The sequence below is a fragment of the Anser brachyrhynchus genome (assembly GCF_964034855.1).
Source record: "Anser brachyrhynchus genome assembly, chromosome: 12".
Taxonomy (NCBI): domain Eukaryota; kingdom Metazoa; phylum Chordata; class Aves; order Anseriformes; family Anatidae; genus Anser; species Anser brachyrhynchus.
The window spans coordinates 21,558,108-21,579,371 of record NC_137707.1 but is presented as its reverse complement, the minus strand read 5'-3'; the positions used below and the strand labels follow the sequence as shown (position 1 = coordinate 21,579,371).

Here is a 21,264-nt window from a genome sequence, read left to right as displayed (position 1 = left end):
CCTTTGTCTAATCCTAGCTCCCCGTGTGTGTTGTTGGATGTTTCCCTGTGAGGCTGTATACGAGCTCTACTCAAAGGATCAGTCAGAAGTATATACTGAGCCAAAAATATAAACCCAGAATACCACAAAACCTCACAGATATCAGTGAAATAAAGAACAGAAATTTTTTCCCAGGTCTCTGCCTTTTCTATTTTGCTAATAATCAAAATTAAATAACATGGGAATTACTTTTATTGTTGGTATATCTGGGAAATGATTTTTCCTTTGAGTTTTTTAGACTTCTTATGCCTCCCATTGATTTTGATTATTTACAGTTTGACAAGGGGAACACAGTCAGCCCATGCTGTGCGAAAGATCAGAAGTGCCTTCATTCCTCAAGGCTATTGCCTTCTTTAATTCTTTAGCGTAGGATCAGTGAACTGATTGCATTTTATTCTATTTGACACTTTATATTTCACATTTCTTCATCAAACTATTGTAACATACTCTCTCTTAAAGCACGCTGCTCTCTGAGAATATATCCTTTTTGCCCTGGCCATTATTATAACCGTTTGGTGACTTGTAACAGCAACTTTCAGCCACTACCCTGATTAATCGTCTTTCAGTTGAACTGGATATTTGAGTATCTTGTTAATCTGCTTTGTCCTCTCCTCTCCTCTCCTCTCCTCTCCTCTCCTCTCCTCTCCTCTCCTCTCCTCTCCTCTCCTCCCCTCTCCTCCCCTCCCCTCCCCTCCCCTCCCCTCCCCTCCCCTCCCCTCCCCTCCCCTCCCCTCCCCTCCCCTCCCCTCCCCTCCCCTCCCCTCTCCTCTCCTCTCTCCTCTCCTCTCCTCTCCTCTCCTCTTTTTTCTTTCCTTTTCTTTTTTCTTTCCTTTTTTTCTTTTCTTTTTTTTCTTTTCTTTTCTTTTTTTTTCTTCTCTTCTCTTTTTTTCTTCTCTTCTCTTCTCTTCTCTTCTCTTCTCTTCTCTTCTCTTCTCTTCTCTTCTCTTCTCTTCTCTTCTCTTCTCTTCTCTTCTCTTCTCTTCTCTTCTCTTCTCTTCTCTTCTCTTCTCTTCTCTTCTCTTCTCTTCTCTTCTCTTCTCTTCTCTTCTCTTCTCTTCTCTTCTCTTCTCTTCTCTTCTCTTCTCTTCTCTTCTCTTCTCTTCTCTTCTCTTCTCTTCTCTTCTCTTCTCTTCTCTTCTCTTCTCTTCTCTTCTCTTCTCTTCTCTTCTCTTCTCTTCTCTTCTCTTCTCTTCTCTTCTCTTCTCTTCTCTTTTCTTTTTCCTGCTTCTCTTTTATTGACATTATAAGTATTTCATATTAAATCATCACATGACAGGACTTGAGGGCAGTTGTTCTTTGAATATTTCTTTAGCCAGGATTGCCTTACAGGCGTAAGGGGAGATTTTTTTAAACTTCAAATGCTGCATGCCAAATCTGCAAGTATGGAGCACAGTTCAAATATTTGCGAATAAAAATAAATGTAAAATCAATTTGGACATGCAGTTGTGTGTGCATTTTTGAAAAACATCCCCTTGGACAGATATTTTTTACAACGGTGGGAAAGAAGCCAAAGGATATGAGTGTTTAGAGTGTTACTACTTTCTAAATGATCCACTTTCTATTAGAAAATAGTTAATGTAAGTACCTAAAATAGAAGTTAGTACCTAAACAGAAGCTAGTTGTGTCAAACCTGACTTTGGGTCATGGTTCCAAATATTTTGGTCAAATAGGCTTCTCTCTCCTTTTCTCTATCTATACACTATCTAGTACCTATTTCCACTGACTAATATTTGTGCTGTGGGTCCCTGTAGACGAAAACTTGGGTGAAGTTAGATCAAAGCCTGCAGTAATTTCATAATTTCTTTATAAAGAAATGCTTGTTTTCAGCTGTAGTTGGCATCAGTCTAAATGAATCAGTAAAATGGGATGATCTCAGCTCATATAAATAATAGCAGCCTTTTCCTGTTAGAAATGCCTTTCTTCTGGAAAAAGCAGTTGTCCCACATTAATGCATTTCTAATCAAAAACACTATGCCCCATATGGTACTTTTTAACACATTTGAGAACCCTGGTTAAGACAGAGTTCTAAATGTACTGGAAACCAAAGTTCATTGTTGTTCAACACTCAAGAGACTGCACAAAGAGTATACACTTGTATTTCTGTCTTATCCTGCCTATTAGTTTTATAGTATTGGATCTCTTTCTCTTTCCGCCTCCTCTTTCTCTGCTTTTTGTGAAACGGCCTTCATGTTACCATATTACAAGGTTTACCCTCTTTCTCCTTCTTAAACATAATGAACTTCAGAAAAAGTCCCTGAGGTATAAACAAAAACCAAGAGGAGAGCATCCCTGAATACCGGGGAATGGTGAGGAAGTCCATGACAGTTCAGAATAACAAAATACTGGAGCTTAAGATAGAACTTGCATGTTGAAATGCTGCTTGAAAAGAATTTGTTCACATTCTGTGAAAAAATATATATATATTTTTTTTCAGTTTATTGTTTAAAACTATGGCATCTACTTTCTCTGAGTCGTCATTAATTGATTTGACAGAACTACACATTGTAGGATGCAAAGTAGAAAAAAAACATGAATGACTAGAGTCAGTATTGTAGATTACCTGAAAGTGCTCATGCTGTGGAGGTCTTTCTAAATCTAAACACATATTCCTGGAAATGGCTTCCAGGAATATGGATTCACTTCTGGGATAGTGATTATCTTCTCTGGTCAGTAGTTCTTGCAATGCTCCTTCTTGCTTTGTTAGAAGACAGGTATGACGTTTACATTTTTCCAGTCATCGGGGACCTACCCAGATCACCATGACAGTTCAGAGAGAAAAACAAAGAGAAAGCAGATTCACAGTGACATTGTCCAACTCCCTCAGTGCTCTTACGTGCATCCTATCGTGCTCCATGAACTTTCCATGAACACATGAATGGTCAGACAGCTTAAGTGTTCCCTGACTGGATCTTCCTCTACAGTGAGCAATGCTTCGTTCACAGGCTCTGCTGAACTCAGGTTCCCTGAGTGAACAGGGATCTGGAAGCCTGAGGGTAGACTTTTCAAGTAAACACAGTCAAAAATACTCTGTACCTTGATCTTTTTCCATGTCTTTTGTCACTAGGCCTTGTTCATTGATCAGTGGGCCCACCTTTTCTTTAACTTTTTGTTGCTATTGGACTTGAGGAAACCCTTCCTGTTGCTCTTTACATTCCTTACTAGTTTTAACCCCAACTGAGCTCTGGCTTTCTTAATTCCACCCCTACATATTTGGGCAATGTCAACATCCCCACTCCCACCTTCTGTGTGTTTCATTTCCACATCTGAGCTCAGCAGGAGTCTCTTGTTCTTGTTGGCCTTCAGCCATGACTGCTTAACTTCCTGCATGTTGAAATGGACCATTCTGGGCTTTGAGGAGATTTTATGTGACCAAACAACTCAAGATTAAAAAAATATATATCATAAAATAAAATAAAATTGGTTTCTTGTTCTGGCTTGCTATTTACAAGGTAATCAAATATATTTCTTGTGTCTATATTAGAAAGCAAAACTGCCCTTCGTGGCAAATTTGGTTGCAGAAGAAGGAAAGGGAGGTATGGGGAACAGAAGCAAAATGATTTAATTTCAGCATGCACTGCTCACAGCTTGAGGGAAATTAAGATAAAATGATGAATTCTGTCCTGAGAACCTACAGTTCAACTGTTCTTCCTAGCAAAAAAAGGCTTTCTACAGAGTGATCGTTTAGCAGACAAACAGTTCCGTTTCTTCATTATATTGAATAACTTCTCCTTCAGAAATTTTGCACCTATTTTTAATCAGAAGATTGTAAGGAAAAATTAATCACTGGGCACTATACACACTGCTTTTTGACAGAACTGTATCCTCTTCAGTGCAGAACTTATCCTGCCTCTGGGCATGCACAACTTTTAGATGGGCTAGAACATGTGGGATGGAAAAAGGTCTTATCAGAGGCATGCTTAGAAAGAAGTAGCTATCCGAAATTATTGTTCAGCACACCTGGACTCTCTTTCAACTCATTTGAGGCTACTTCTTTCCACAGTGTCAGCACCAAACGCTTATTCCAGGAGGGTAACAGAAGCTGGAAATTTAATTTGCATATGTTCACACACTGCAGGAAAACCAAGAGTGCCAATGTCTTCCTCTAGTTAACTTACACTGCCCTTGTGATTCGGTAGCATTTTTCACTGATGTACTGCTGCAACATTGCTTGAACGACGTGTGTCATTTGCTGAATGTTAACCTGCAAAAATGCCATCTCTGCTCCTTTACTTTGAGACACGATGTGCACTGCAGCCCCCAGTTTTTGGGGGTAATTTTATTCTCATCTCCTGACAGACAGGATTCCTATAGCACCATATGTCAAAAACTCCAACCAATTCCAGTCATGTACCCACACTGTCCAGCTGTCACTGCTATAATTATTGAAACTAAAGCCCAGAGAAGTTTGTAGTTTTGGAAATGCTCTAGTGTCCTTAGATCTTTACTACTGATGTTATAGCTGATTAGGACCCTGCCAGCCTTCTGTTGGTCTCTTGAAAACTGCTGTAATTCTCATTCATCATGGAAGCTAACCAGCTGCTCCAGAGCCATCCCATCAAATGTCTTGCTTGATGTAACACTTTGCTGTTGTCCTGACCTTGATGGTTTGGATGTTCAAACAAAGGCTACTTATTATGTTGGAGTTGCTACAAAAGGATCACATTAACTACATTCGCCACAGAAAAATGAAAATGTTTTCATATAGGTGCCTGGTGTCACTGTGAAGACTTGTACTAATCTGCACTCATTTCTTGTTCATCCTGCTATATTTTCATGAACATGCCACGCAAGTGAGATGCAATGACCTCCTGAAATGCTTTCCTGTCAGGCTGGCACTGAGCCTTTGACAGGAGCGTGTCTCTTAGAAGAGACCCAAAGTGATTCCTGTAAAAAGAGTTTTGAGCCTCCTCCCCTCTTGTTACTTCTATCCAAATATAGTGAATTTGAACATCATCTGATTCTCTTTGAAACTTTGGTCCCAGTAGGGAGTTCAACTATTTGCTTTTTCTATTAAAATCTTAAACTTGAAACTTTGGGATCTCAGGGTGTTTTTAAGTTTTAACCTTTTTGACATCCTTTACATTCATATCCATTGCAATGCTAGATATGTGTAGTACATAAAGCAGCGCCTATTTAGATTGCATTTTCATACTATGTTCTGTTTGATCTCAATTATCAGCCCTTCTTGTACGCTTTTCAGCAGCTTCAGAACTCTGACAGTGTTAGTAATGCTTGTCTGGTTGATTCATTCACTTAAGTGTTTTTTATTCTAAATATATAAAGGCTTTTAAGTTTAAATAATAAACACATAATTTAGATGGCTTATATTTTGTTCAAATAGCAACTTATAATCAAGAGTCTAGATTTCAATATACTGACCTCAAACTTTGGTTTCCTAAACACTTTTGAGATGCTAGGTAAGAGATGCTTTGTTAGTGAGATTTTGAAGTGTGAGAAGCAGGACTGAGTGGAATTCCTAAGCTAGAACAATTGATTAATTTGATGAAAAAATGAATGAAAATGAAGGATGAAAAAATGAAAAAATGTCTTCAATTTATACTTTAGCAATTGTCTTCCAATAATGTAGAAACTATTTCAATGGAAGTGATCACCAAAAAAAGGGGAATTTGATATTGCTGGTGAGAAAGCTCAGAATGACTCTGAACGCTGAAAGAAAATCTGGTGTGTTGGTTGTGCAGATCACTAACTCCTGTTTACAGTAAAGACGATGTAGGTTTTTTATTTTATTTTATTTTGTTTTTCCCCACATCTGAATAAACATAATAAATAATCCCAGACACAAACTGTGACTAACTTTTGGTTAATTCATAGTTTAAAAAACAAACAAACAAACAACTTTTAATGATCAGATTGGGAAAGCATTAAGAGATTTGGTCCAGTGGACCAATTATCTTTCCCCTACCTCAGGGTACAGCAGCTTCCATTCTCTTGCTGACTGGCATTTAAGAGTGGCCTGAATTTAAAAATTTCTGGAGTATTGGTTGCACCTGACCCCACTTTTGGTAGTCTTGTTAGTCCTTAAAGTGAGTTGAATGATGGGTGAAATGTGACTGTTCAGTAGGAGAAGGAAGTCATCAGTCAAAGAGCTCAATACATCTTGATGACCAAAAGACATGGAAAGAAAATAAATAGAAAAACAACTGGAGATGTGATCAGTGGCAGAGGGATGTATAAAGGGAAACATGACACACGGATTGTATCACAAATGAGAGAGCTGAGTGAGACATTTGCGCTGGTTATGTCAGCAGTGAAAGACAAGCCTAAGCAAACGGTTGAGGACAGCAGGCAAAGAACAAGTGATGGAAAGAATATTTTGAAGTGCTGTACAATGTGGAGTGTAAAATAGATAAAACAGTTTTTAGAAGTTTCTCACTACAAATGAAGGAGAATACAATTTTGAGGCATAAAAAAAACTTTGTAAAAAACTTGAAAGAAAAAGGTGAAAGCATGGGTGCAGAGCTCTGGCTATTACACAGGAAACAAACTTACAAAAAACATACAGGACTGAGACATGGAAACTGATTTTCTATTTTTATTTTTAAAAGTGGGGGGAGGTTTGTGGAAAAAAAAAGCTCACATCATAGTATATGAGGAACATGCAATTTTAGGTATTTGTAAGTGATATTTGTAATAAGACAAATTGGTGTAGATACAACATAGTTGAATCTACTGAAACCTATTTTCTTCAAAATGGGTTTAGCCAGCTATCTGGGAGAACTGACATGTTTTAGGGGTTTATGGCCACCTAAAAATTTAATTCAGCTGATAGAAAACATTTACAGTGAGTAAAGAATTGCATTTAGAGAAGAAGACAATAGATGGATTTATATGGTCACAGGATTGGAACAAGACAGGTTGCTGCTACTGCCTTTGTTCATTTTAGGGTTGGCTTTTGAATTCAAAGGAGAAGGGGGAGGAATTATATTGTGTGAGCAAGTGAAAAAATGTAGCTTCTCAGATGATATTCATCTTATGGCTTCATTAGAGAACCATCAGAGGTTCCTCAGAGAAAATATGACCAATAAGCAGAAATTCAGACTGAGGGTCCAGCACATAGAATATAAAGAACAAAGGCTGAGACAATTTAAAGAACTTCAGATAACTACTCTTTTGCTTTTTTTTTTCTCTTTTGTCTCTTGTTTGATAATAGTGCTATTTTGTCTTACCAAATCGCGTCTTTTGCTTCAGTAAAATTATCTTCAATATAAACTTTTTAAAAATGGGAATGTGTGGGAAGTAGCACCCTGGTAAGCTGTATGCAGAGCTTTCATACTTAATCTAATGGATCTAAGTATTTCTTAAGCAATCTGGAGAGAGGTTAACTTAGTTGAGAGTGCTCTTACAGCTGATGGCTAAGATACTGCTACTAATTCATAACGCATTTGAATGCAGTTGTATATGTTTGAATGTTCTCAGTGATGTAAATGTCAAGGCCTTTTCCCTCTTGTTATATCTAACAAATAATTGGGAAATTTTGTAAAACTGTTAGATCTATGTAAACAATAGTCAAGTGCCCACTTTTTGTCTACTGTGTGTAATCTGGGAGAATGGGGTGTTTTAGTGGTTTGATTTAACTGAAATTTGGAAAGCGCTGTGGAAGGCAGTAGTTGATTACACATAGTTTTCTTATCCTTCTGGAATGTCGTAGTTGGATATTATGTACAACACGTTTAACTCTATTGTTACGTATTATTACCAAAACATGTGCAAACTTAACAGATCTACTCTATACATTGCACTGGAAATGCAGCAAAATAGTTCAAATAAGGAGCTTAGTAGCCTGGTAAGTACTAGTTTGAGTTGGGTATGGAAACTCTGCTCGCACACAGGACATGAAAGTATTTTTAACAGAAAAATGCTTGAATAGAATTTGAGAAAAGGCTAGGGTTAGAGGTACTGATGTATCGGGCACTGTTGCATTTTATATATAAATTTTCATATGCAAGCAATGGGTGCTTCACAGATATGCTTTCTCTTAATCCATGAGAGCAATGCTTAGAGAAGAGAGTCACAAATTTTGTGAATAGGAAAAAATGAAGTTATTTCTCTGATTTATTGACTTATTGTACCTATGCTAATTGAGGCAAGGGAAGTACCCAGCTGTCCTATGCAACAGTAGAACTATGTTTGTTTAACATAGTTAAATAATGTAGTTGTTTTTTATTTTTAACACTTAAAATCTATCATATGAAATTCTTTGATTTTCACTTTCATACTACTGGGTTGGCATGTAAAGAAAACCTTGTGCTTAACAGGTACTTTGAAAATTATCCAAAGAAAACAGATTGCTTTTATAAACTTTTTATAAAGTTTTAAAAGACTGTAGCAATAGTCATATAATTACAGTGATAGATTGATACCCATCTGCTTTATTAGGAAGAATTGTTACTTTAGTCCAATTTCATAATTACCTTAATGTTGATGTAGTTGCATTTTTGTATTTTTTTTTTTTAAATAATAACATGTAATAGAGAGGGGGGAAAAAAAAAACAACAACCAACAGCCGAGAAAATAATAGCTGTTCATAAGATACTACTTCATTTTTTTTTCAAGCTGACAGTGTGGTGCAGAAGTCTGCTAGGCAGAAGAATGCCAAACTTATTTTTATCATTATTGCTATTATTGCTGTTTATTACAATAATGTACTTTAAATTTACAGGCTTAAGCCATCATTGGTATATACACTATACGTGTAGCTATACATATCTAATCATTTGTGGAAGGTATTAGTATTGTAAATACAGCTTATCTTTGTTACAAGAGTGGCATTAATAACAGAATTTCATAAATGCCACCATATAGTAGGATAATTTCAAGACTCTGAAAATATGGTGTATTGTAGCTAAAGATGTTCACAAATACATGTTTTGTGTATATGGGAAGGGGGAGGAGTGCTGTTTTGCTCTTAGAATGCTTTCTGATGCATAAATATTAGCATTAAATAATTTTGAATACCTTGTTTCCTAAAAAGATTAGTAGCTCTTCTCTATGTGATAAATTGTGCAAGAGTTATTGTTCACACCAGTCTTCATACTGTATTATTCTGTGTAGCTTTAAATAACCAAGTCCAAATTATGCTCAGCAAGCTGTTGAGAAAGCTTGGAGAAATCTGAGAGCTGAAGGGCCAATTTGCGCCCTGACTTACATCCTGTGCAAATGTACTGACTTCATGCTGGCTGTAAAGGGTATAAGGCATTACAGGATTTGATCTGTGGCATTTAATTTTGACTTGGTTCTTTTTTTTTTTTCTTCTTCTGTCTTAATGTAAAGGAACAGCGGACCTATATATTGCTAGGTTGTGCTTAGCAGCATTTCCACCTCTTTTACTTCGCATCTCAAAATTTACACGAGACTTAATAAAAAATATATCTACTTGTTTTGTTACCAAAACTGCAGTTTGCATTGGATCACATTTGGAATCACAAACTTTGCATCTGGAACTATTGTACAATAAGATATATCCTTTGTAAGAAATATACTTATCTCTTTGTGGCCATACATATGTTTCCTAAAAGCAGTCAGTAAATGCCAGTTCTTTTTTTGGGTGCATCTAGATTGTCTCCTCTGAGTGAGACTTTCTGCAGTCTATGTTGATCTGTTTGTAGAAGATATCCCATTTGGTATTTGCATCTAAAATTACAGGCATGGGCGATTCAGGCTGTGTAAATTCAGCTTCACCACATTTGGTATGGATCAACAAATCCAGCCAGTTTTGTGATACAAAATACTTGTATATCATTTTTCCTGAATTTATATTTCTCTTCTGATTGTCTAGGGAATGACTTTTCATGCTAGAAACTGAAGAAATTGAATTAGGGGTCTTTGGAAATAGGAGTAATTTCATCATATTTAGGTATTTTCACCTGAGTTTGTTCCCTGATCACTTCTTCAGCAAACAAACCTCCACTTCTGGGTATTGCTAAATGATTGGCAGAAAGTGCCAAAAACAGTGACGTTCAGGCATAGACCTAGTATTAATTCAAGCTGTGATGATAATTTCACACACCAAATGAAAGAGGTGAACTGAGCAGTTTCCACTGAGTTTAAAGGCAAGGTGACGTATTCCACTTTTCTTAATGACCTATGCAAAAAAGTATTTTTATTTTTTTTTTTAAATTTATCCATCTTGAAGTAATTAGATGCAAGTCTGTTTAATAATAAGAGTGTAAGGCCAGATAGTGCATTTGCTTTTTTTTTTTTTCTCTCCCACTGTACACCTTGAGTATATATATTGTGATTAATAGAAGGAAAACACTAATAGTTTAAATGGAAGAAAGAAACAAACACGTAGTGTAATTGCTGTTTAGTCCTCAGATCCTTCCATTGTTATTTTCAAGTGAGGAGGAAGCTCACTCCCAGACAACTGCTGAGCTAAAAAACAGATGTTGGCTTACTGGATAGTAGAAGACAGTGAACCAAGTTATACTACTATTCATCGTTAGCTACAGTTTGTTTTTATAATAGCTTAACTTGGCTGTAAATGTATTGGGGAAGCCAGTTTTGAGTTACAAGAATCAGAAAATTAGTTCTGTTTGTTGTTGTTGGTTTTTTTTTTTTTTTTTTTGGTGATTAGTGACTTTAGAAATAACTGGCTTGGAAAACCTTGCTGGTTTTAACCATTCCCTTCAGTCAAGATTATTGTGCAATCCTAGTTTGGTTTACGAAGTCGCAGTTTTGTGTTTTCCAGGTATTCAGTCACAAGTTCAAATAACAGATTCCAGCAAAATCATAAACCATTTGAAATATTCACTGAATCTGAAAATACAGTGAGTAAAATTATTAGTAGATATCATAGACTAACGAGAAAAATTAATGTGGGCTAGACATAGCTATGGTTAACCTTTGCAATTTGTCTAAGACAGGTAACATGTACGCTTTCCCTAAGTGACTGAAGAAAATCCACTTGAAATTTTGTTTCAAACTATAATGTGCAAAAAAATGCTTCAGAAAAGAAGGTAACCTTTGTCAATCACACTGTAGAAAAGCAGTTGGTGAGAACAAGAGTTTTGGCTTCCAGATCAGGGTATCCCTTCACCACTATAGCAGAATTTCCAACCTGCTTCCACAGAAAAGATGAAGATGTTCTTCATCTCCCTCAAAGCTGTGAAGTCTGTCTCTTAGAATTCTTCCTTAAGTGGCCTTTAGAATTTTTTGCATAACCTTGTCACATCTTCTAGCCCAGTTGTTCTCTCATGGCCTTCATTACACCAGACTAAGCTTCTTACGTTCTCAAGAAGTTAGAAAAGAGGGTGTCCATGAAGTCTCTCACTGAGACATCATTCAGGCACAAGAGATTTTAAGCCTTTCATAGGAAAGCCATCATTAAGTGAAGGAGGGTTGAAAACTTGTTTATCCCAGTTCCAACCTGACATTTATAAGTGCCTTGTTTTTTCTGTTTTCTTGTAGAAAGTTTTGGAAACTTATTCTCATCCAAGCATAATTTTTGAAAGATCCTTTAAGGAAGCTATTAACTCTGGCATATGGAGAATTTATGATTTCTGCAAGTGTTATATAGGAGAGACCCTCTCATGAGAGCATATGATGCATTTAACTCATGTTATGGAATCTGCCTCTATATCTGGCAACGATTTCAAATTTCCTGAGGTCTCTAAACTATATCAGAACTCCCAAGCACAGACTGTCACTGAAAGGGAGGTAAAGTTATGGTATGTTATGCTTAGGTAAAAAATATCGACACAATATTTTTATTGTTTTGGCAGACAAGACATAAAGTGAAGATGTGTACAATTTCAAAACCAGTTTTAGCATTTACTTTTGGATTACATAATTGATGCTCAGTCATTGCCTTTCTTCCTTCTCTCCCAGAGGCATTGTCTGAGTTTCTAAAATGTGTTTCATCTCATGCAGATAACTGTCATTCATTTTGCTGGCTGAAAGTTTTTAGGAAAGTAAGGAACTATTAATTGCCATCTCTATGAGGAACTGTGGCTCTTCTCCATCCAGAAGCCTCCCTTTCATATGAAAACTAATCTATTTCATATGATGGCTTTTACAAAGAAGTGGAATCCTCCCAGTTGACCATCTCACCTCTGACCAACTACCCCAATGCACCTCTTTTAAAAAAAGGTGCTTATCAAGAGTTTTGCTCTTCACTTTAGAGTATGACAAGAAAATACCTTGTGGTGAGGGTATAGATCATTCTTGCCCAAGTAGAAGGATTATAATATTGATGACTAATGAAAATAAGGAAAGTTTTTATAGTGCAAATACACAAGTTTCTAAATTCCACATCTCTCACAATGAAGTTTATTTGTAAGATAATATATGTGGTTAGAGTTAGTTTTGTTGCAACTTAACAGTTATCAGCTAGAAATAAGTTCACAAATACCTGTGTTTTTGAGCTACATTCATCTACAGGTAGCTTGGCAGACAGTGATCTGCCTCACAGAGAGCTTTGGTTGCTCATGGTCTTGTTATTTCTCATACTGTTTAACTTTTCTTCAGGTCTATAGGAAATTCTACTAACAAGGACAAAGGACTTCTTTTTCCCTACAAATCAAATGTGCCTCAGATATTAGGGCATTGTTGTTGAAGTCTTTTTGCTGCCCCATTAAGAAGCTTAGTTTTAACAGGTCTGAATTAATTAAATATTAAAAGCAGCTCAGATGGTTTGTTTTCTGTCAGGAAGCACAGTGACCTGTGTAGGCTAGCTACTGAAGGTGGCAGGAAATTGAATTACTTCTGTAAAAGATTTTATATGTTCTGTAAGTTTATATACATTTCCTTTCAACCTTGGGGTTTGCATGCCAAACTTTAAAATGAGGAAGTGATATTGTAGAGTCCTGTTATAATGGAAAGGTTGACCTTAATTATTATCACACGAATAACTTACAAATTAATAGAGAAGAAATGAAGTAAATAATGTAATTAGGAAATTATATCTTATTCTTAAAGTCCTTAGAAAATGAACATTGTAACTTAAGAGTACAGCTAATGAAGGTATTTATAGTTAGTGGTTTTGATTCTTTGTTACCTTCTTTTCTCCTCCTCTTAAACACACAAACAAACAAAAAACAAACAAAAAAAGTAAACACAAAATCATTTTAGACCAAACCTGTTTATTTTTTTCCAAGACAAACACTCAGTGCCTAGACTTCTAAACAAGTGTTTTATCCTGGAAAATCAAAATAAAATATTTTCATGTACAGTAAATTTTACTATGAAACTTTACAGCGGCTATATTAAACGATAAGAATAACCATTTTGAAATTCTGAACATCATATAATTAGACCAGCCTTTAAGAAATATTCAGAGTTAAGGCACATTAGATTGTATTCCACAACATGGAGACAGCCCTGACAAAGAAACATTATTCTTAGATTTACAATTAATTACCCTTATGTCTATACCTTGCATTCAATTTGCATATCTTAAAAGTGCTGTAAATTTCATAGCACTCCCTTGTTATTTAAGATCATTCTGCTTAGTAAAAGTTTCTATAGTGATAACTTTCTCTTGATTATGTAGTTGTGAGGTCAATAAATCTGGCTTTACTTTGCTCTACAACGTTATAATTTTTCTTTTTTTTGTGTGTTTTTCATTATTTTGCTCCTTGTTCCTTCTGCCCTCTCATTTATAATCCTCCGAACAACCAGTAGATAGAGAAGTCTGGCTAGAAGACGAAGTGAGTGGTCAGATTCTTAGATGTTATCTTTTTCCCAGAACGCACTGGTACTGGGTGTCTGACATGTTCTATACATCTTTCTAGTGTCAACCTCATTAAACAAATACAACTTGATGTATAGGTCTCAAGAAATGAAATTTCATGCAATGAATTTTCTCTATTCCAGCTTGTGTTGTTCCCCTCTTTTTTTTTTAAAATTTCAGCAGTAATTTTGTACATACTTGATCCCCAGTATAATTCTGTGATTGCTATTGCTAATTTTGTACCCTAAATTTATCAGTGTTTTTCTGTTATTTAAAGAAATATCCATATTTTAAACTCACAACTTAAAGTTTGCTGCTTTCTAAACAAGGAATGTAAGGTTACCTCTCTATTAGATGTGATCTACTGTTTAGAATGTGGTTCAATATGTTTACTTTGGTCAGATATGTATGTGATTCTGGTCTAAATACGAGACATATCTGTTGCAACATACCTGTTGTAAATGTCCTAGTCCTCTATAGGTAATTATAGAAACTGTTTTATGGTCTAATTCAAGGTTAACACAATATCTTGTAAGCCAGAATGACACTGAACACTTTGCCAGAATAATAAGTACTACTCTCAGCCTTTTTTGTTTTCCCTTCAGCTTAAAAGAATTTTTAAAAGAAATATGTTTTCAAACTAAAATAAACCTTCTTTAATGAGACTATATATTATTTACAGAAAAATGCCACTAAACTCAATTAGTACTGGTCTCATCACTGCATAGAATTGAAGTTTTTGAGTGTTTTTTTTTTTTAATGTAGTTCATTGAAGTCATTTACTGAATCTGGGGCAATATTCTATTTTTAATCAAGTTTAAAAGTATAATGTATGAGAAAATATTAACATGCTGTATGGATTTCTGTAGATGCACCATTGTAAAAATTCACAGACAAGTGCATAGGTTTATGCCCATCTTATTTCTTTTTCAAAGAAAATTTGTTTGAATAGTATTTTAAAAAGGTAATTTCTTATTGCTTCTCCTCCCCCCCTCATTGTTAGTTATTAGTTATTGTAAAAGTTGTTATACTGGTATTTTTTATTTCATGTATTATTTGATAACACTGTTAATTAAAACTAGTTTCCTGGGCAACAGCAGCCATTCTAAACATTGTCTGTTGGCCAGAAACACATCTTTTGTAACAGTGGAAAGCAGAACTATTGTATTAAAGTAATGACCAGTTATACATCATATACTAAACAAAACCTCCGAGTGCAGTACTTTTAAATACTACCTTATTGAGCTATCTAATTGTCATGAACTTTAACGCTGTAAATAAGTTTTAAAATGAAAGAATGTGTTTGGTTTTTTATTATTATTTTGTTTGATTGTTTTTTGTTTTGTTTTGTTTTTCCCTTGGGGCATGATGTTGAAGTTACAGGAAAGAGCAGGGTGGAAGATTTAACAAATGTATTCATTTCTGCTTCTGAATCTCTCCCAGGCCTTTTAATATATAGTTTCAAAGATCTGAAGTGAAATACATTTATCCTGGTTTTCATGGGCTTGATACAAGCAAATGTTAAATACGGCACTATTCTATTTGATTACAATATAATGTTTCTACTAAAATGATTTTTGAAAACCTTCCCAAAATTCCAATAACATTATTTCAAGGAATATAACATGATAGTGGAGATTAGATACCCCTAAAATACCTTGGCAAAAGTATTCAAGTAGTGAGAGTTTTTCTGGTCTTATGTCCTATATACATCTGTTAAATTACTCAGAGATCTCATTAAATAAAGCTAATGTACTTGTAAAACAGTAGGGAGAGACAGTATATCATTGTAACTGTTAAAAAGAGCCATTCTGTCAAGGAGGGAGCCAAGAAGGCTAGGTGTATGCTGGTCAGTGTAGATGTTTCTAGGCTATAAATCTTGGCCCTTTCCTGCCTAGTTATTGTGTATTTCTTTAGGTGAGAGATTGATTGTAGCAGTGGAAGATGAATTTGCCCATAGACCCTTTCTCTCTTTCTTTCTTCCTTTCTTTCGTTCTTTTTTTTTTTTTTTGATATATACTTCTGATGCCTTGCCAAGGTGATAATGCTTTTTTTCCTGCAATCATTTGTTTCAGATTAAAAGCATGAAACAGCATGGAGAAACACAGGAAAGCTTGTCTCTGCAGTCAGGCAAAGATGAGGACATGAAGATGTATAACTGTCCCAGGTGTGAGAATAGTACAGTTTACCCCCTCAGGATTTGTAACAGGTTTGCCTGAAGGAGAATGAAGTAGGGTAAGATTAGAGAAAGAACCTTGGCATTTCTTCATTGTGCATTTTCAGCGTGGTAGTTTAATTTTTTAAGTATTGATAAGTTGTGCAACAGCACTGCTATAATATTCTTTAGTTGTCTAATGCTAGGCAAATCGCGTAAGAGCCCACCCCCCCACTCCATTTATCCTACATACTGAATGTGGAAGGGAATACTTTTCATGAATATATATAGATGCTGAATTTATAAGGATCAATATAGTCACAAATGTTGTACAACATGTCAGGATATCATAAAAAGCAGACAGTTCTATATAAAATACTAGCTTAATCTTGGAGATTTTAAAGCCTCATTAAAACGTGGATAAAGTCCATATATGGAATGGCAGCATTCAAAAGGTTGAAGTTGTATATCTGTGGTGCAGGAATTTTAACCATTACGTTTGAATGTCAGTCGACTCATTTGATCACAGATGATATTAACATGTAAAAAGTTAAGGTGATGATTTGCTTCCTATATATCTCATAACCTGATAGGATTTGTTGTTTAAGGCTTGGGGATTGTCATGAATAGCCTTGGTCCTTAGTCTGTGAAATCTGAAATTCTAAGATAGATCTGATGATAGGAGCATCTCATAGCAATCAAATTTTACATCACAGAACTTCCAGGCAAACTTCATAGCTTCTGCTAAGGAGACACCTCTCTGTTTAATTAGGCAGAAAAAATGGGTTGCAAAGTAGCCTTTCCCTGTGCTGGAGAGATAATGACAGAGCATGGTTGTGGCTGGGATGGGAGCCTGGTTAGAGCAGAACAGGCACTTCTAAAAATCAGGACGGCATGTCCGCAACTGCTAGCAACTTTAACACTGGAAATTGCAAATATTCAGGTTCTTGTATGTTTATGTAACGTAGCTGTTCTAGCTTTGCAGACGGTTTAATTTTACTGAAGGGTAGCATTTTATCCCACTTGCATTGTTGTTTTCTGGATTTGCAATAATCCAATAGTAAATTGTATAAATCTGCTTCGTAAAGCTAACAAGTTAGTAACAAATATAAGGATTCCGACTTGTTTTGTTTTTTTCATGGAGAAACTTTGAAAGTCAAGCAAATACTTTTATCTTGACCTTTCTGCAACACTGCCCCATGTTCACTAGTTGTCAGCATATGTTTGTCTGGAGTCATTCGTCACTGCCATCCGTCACTCCTCTGCCATTCCCATCAGTCCCATTATCTGGGATCAGGAGAGAGCTGAGGATGTAGCCTGAAGGATCATTAAACCTCGATTTCCAGGTACTGCAGGTAGTCCAGGTGGTCTGTTGTTATTTATAATAAAGAAACAACACAGCAGAACTGCCTGGCAGCAGCCCATGAGGCCTTGTGAAAGGACGGGCTGAGAGATGTCATCACTGAAGGACAGCTAAAAGTGGACTTTCTTTCTCCCACACTGTAAGCAGAGAGGATTTATTGAACATCTGTTCAGTACATGGCTGGGAAGATTGATTAATTTAATTGCTCACACTTTGCTTAAATAACATTTGAATACTTAATGCCAGGTTTGAAGGATATTAAAACATTTACTTACACACCTTTTTAAAGAGGCAGTTTCTTACTGCTTTTTGTGTCTTTTTAGGATGTTGAAATGCATCCTGAAATCTAGATTGCCCAGAAGTCTGGGAAAACTGTACCAAGTGGGAAAAGCTGATTCCTCTCATAAAAGCAACTAGTTATTTTTCACATTCTGCTTATTGTGATAAATCATTCACATAATGAGGTTGGATCATCCTCACTGAATGGTGGCAATTCTCCTTCTAGTATCCAGGATAGAGACAGTTCAGCGTATTATATATTTCTGTACCCTTCAACGTAATATAATAGTGAATATAATAATATTGAAGGAATAGATGAGCTAAAGTCATAGTAATTTATTGCAAATTCTATTCAGAGAGCGTATTTGGGAAGAAATTCCTGAGATTTTCTTCAATCTCACCCACTAAAAGAGAAACAGTAAACAGTAGAATGTTTAGTGTTGTTTACTTTTATACATTTTGTTATCAAGTTTATCACTAGTATGACCAAATATGATAAAATCTAACAAAGTATTAATGGTCACGGAGAGTAGCTGGCATGAAAACTAAACCTTTCCCAAATATACCACAGTTAACCTTATTTTTAGAATAGCGAATGGTAATATTATTGCCCATACCTCTGGTAGCAATGTCTGTGACTACTAGCAAATACTGATTGTTTAAAGATAAAGGCGAAGCTCCTTGTTTTGCTGCAGTGTAGAACCGGCTTTGCATTTGTCACCATCAGATGTTAACCTGAGAAAAAACAGACTGATAGATAGAGGTTCATGTGCAAAGACTGATTCTGTGTGATCTTTTCTGTCCTAAAAGTGATTTTTTTCAATCCTCAATTCTCTAGTAAAGATGTTCTTTGATCTCTCTGTACAGCAGTTCATTTTAAGTCTGATACACAGTCAGATATTCTATTAGATACAAGATCTTTAAATATTTGTCTTTGTGTGTAATTTGCTTTGGAACTGTTAGAACAATAAATAGTAAATGATACTGGCTTACATAGCCATGTATTTTTATTGTCAAAGGTACCATATATAATATTCTCACAACAATGCTTAACTCTTGAGAGGGTAGGGATTTAACACTACTACATGACTAATTTACTACCTTCAAACATAAAAAGGAGAGCTTGGAAAGAAAGGCCTCATATGAAGCTGCATAAAACAGAGCAGTACTATCATGCAGTGGTGCTTAATAATGGCACTGGCATTTTGTTAGCATCTCTACAAGAAAAAATTCTTCTTAGGGAAGGATAATCTACAGTCAAATCTGATTGAAGTCAAAAGAAACATTGGTTGATTTCTTTGAAAGATGCCCGTCTGTCCCTGAATTAGACTGTGCACAATACACTCTGCAACAACGAGTCAGATTGTCAAGGCCAGAACCAGGTGCCTATATTACTTGTATCCTTCTACATCAGTCATACTGTAGGGAGCAGACAATTAATTCTGGAGCAAAATTGAAAGTCAGAGGCAGAGTGTGAAAGAACAGAATGACAATAATAAAGTGCCCCTGCCTCACATTAATCTCCCTCACTTCAGGACTGTCAGAGGCGGCCTGGCGGTGACTAATGCCAAGCTTTGCATACAGTGGTCACAGACATGAGCAGCATGCTCCCTTTACAGCATCCGCGATTCGCTTTGTTGAGTTTTTGACTCCTACCGAATCATTGAAAAAACATAGCCACTGGTCATAGGTAGCAGGACGAAGTTCCTTCATCATACAACTATTGATCGATGGGCAGCATTCCCAGGCTTGGCTTAAAAAAAAATGGAATCCTGACAAATACAAGGAGATTAAACTAACTTTTTGAATGGGTGAGCTCAGCAGATAAGGGTTAATAAGTTTAGCTTTGAGGAAGTGCATATCATGTGCATGTCCCAGCATCAAGACAAAATGATCTTGCACCTCTATAGACACACTAATCCATTAACATTGCAAAAGACTTTGATGCACATTTGGGAATTGTGTTCCATTGATTTTATTGTCATCTTTTTGCACAAATAGTAAATAGGCTAACATTTAAGGAATGGTGTAATTATTCCCGAAAAGCAAGACATCAATGTAAAGTTTACTGTTGCAGACCAGACATTTTGACAGGAATTCTGTAATATCCCCGAGGTGTCACAGGGTTACTGAAAAGGTTAAAAATTGGTGCATTGTGTCAGAGAAGAAAGGCAGTAACAACAAACAGCATTCAAAAAATCACAGGCACTTCTGTAGGAGAGTGGAAATGTGTCATGTAAAAATATACAGCTTCTGTAAGTGGATTGCTGCACTGAAGAAGAAAGTGAGACATAACTAATGAAAATGCTTCCTCCGCTATCAGTGTTTCAAGGCTCTCTCTCATTATTTAGAATGCAAAAATAACTTTCCTCTCTGGTTCCTCCTTCTATTTTATGCGAATCTCACACATGCCAACTTGTGGAGTTTGATAGGGCTGTGTTGAAAAATTTCATTTATCTTCTCTGATAATCGTGAGAGAAAATTCCCACACAGGACTGTACTTGCCAGGCTATGCTGTTTTTTCCTTACTAGACGTGTGTATGTATACTAAATCGGGAGGACAATAGTATTTTTCTGGAGTGTTTTTTGACAAGGAGAAAAGTACTTGCAGTCCTGCATTGTAGTTGACCAGCAAAGAAGCATTCATTAGAATATGAATCAGAAGAGGGAAGGGATATACAGCAATTTATTGGATCTAACCAAGAATATGTTTTATGTTTAAGTATATTGTTGTTTAGCATTCTAGAAGACTAAGAGAGAAACATATAGGTCCTCTTGTATTCTGAATATGGTATGTTATTTGATCAGGAACTGAAATGTATTTAGAGTGACATTTTGAGACTTACACGTTGCCAAGAACTATAACTTATTTATTTATTTATTTATTTATTTATTGCTTTTTCCTAGGAAAACTTATTTCCATTAACAACTCAGAAATCCCACTTTTAAGTTAAAACATTTTCATAGTATTCATAGCATTTCCCGTAGTTTTTTTTTCAGGCTTCTTAACTGGATATCTAATTGTCTTTTCTTTAAGAAGATAATAGGAAATATAAAATCTCCATCATAAGCCACCAGTATGGTTTGAATCTGGGAACTCGAGCACAGATACTTAGTGCTTGTTTGAGCTACCTGGCAGCAGACTTTTTATCCTTGACTTGGATTAGCCATTTCATGTGTTGCAAAACATACGTTACAAACATTGTACAAAAGCACAAGATATATGCTTACATTATATGCCAGACATTTCCAAGAATATCAATACAAGTACATTTAACAGTATGTCAGTCATTCATCTTGGGGCTCCATTTTAAATGTCATTCCAAATTCTAGGTTATTTAAACAGTTTATGGTGGTGGCAGCATTTTGGAAGGTTGGTGAAGGGTCATTGAACCCACCTTGGTTTGTGCATTACCTGCCAGATCACACCCTAGTGCCTGTTATGCAAGTTCTTACTGGCAGAAAGGAGGAAGGCTTCAGTTTCACACTTCAGGTTCATTTAGAGGTAGAAAAGTGTGAGAATTGCGGCTCTTATAACCTCAAAAATTATTTTTGGATCTAGTTTGTTTGATCTGAGATATGTGCAGACATTAAGACCTTCTGAATTTTGTGATGGAAATAATTTAAGAAACACTCGTAATACTACTACTTTCTCACCTAGTGTGTTAGTCCTAACCTTTTCAGTCCAGTCATGAATAGTCCTATTCTCTGCCTCCATAACCATCAACTGAGAACAAG

The 21,264-nt window shown here is 35.9% G+C and overlaps 1 protein-coding gene across 1 annotated transcript in view; it reads left to right on the top strand.

Annotated features, from left to right (window-relative positions):
• Positions 1 to 21,264, top strand: part of LOC308176504 (uncharacterized protein) — a 424,460-nt gene that overhangs the window by 156,083 nt on the left and 247,113 nt on the right. Inside the window, exon 11 of the mRNA XM_080552300.1 lies at positions 15,805 to 15,896. The gene's annotated coding sequence lies outside the window, so the exon portion shown is untranslated. The remainder of the gene's footprint in view (positions 1 to 15,804; positions 15,897 to 21,264) is intronic.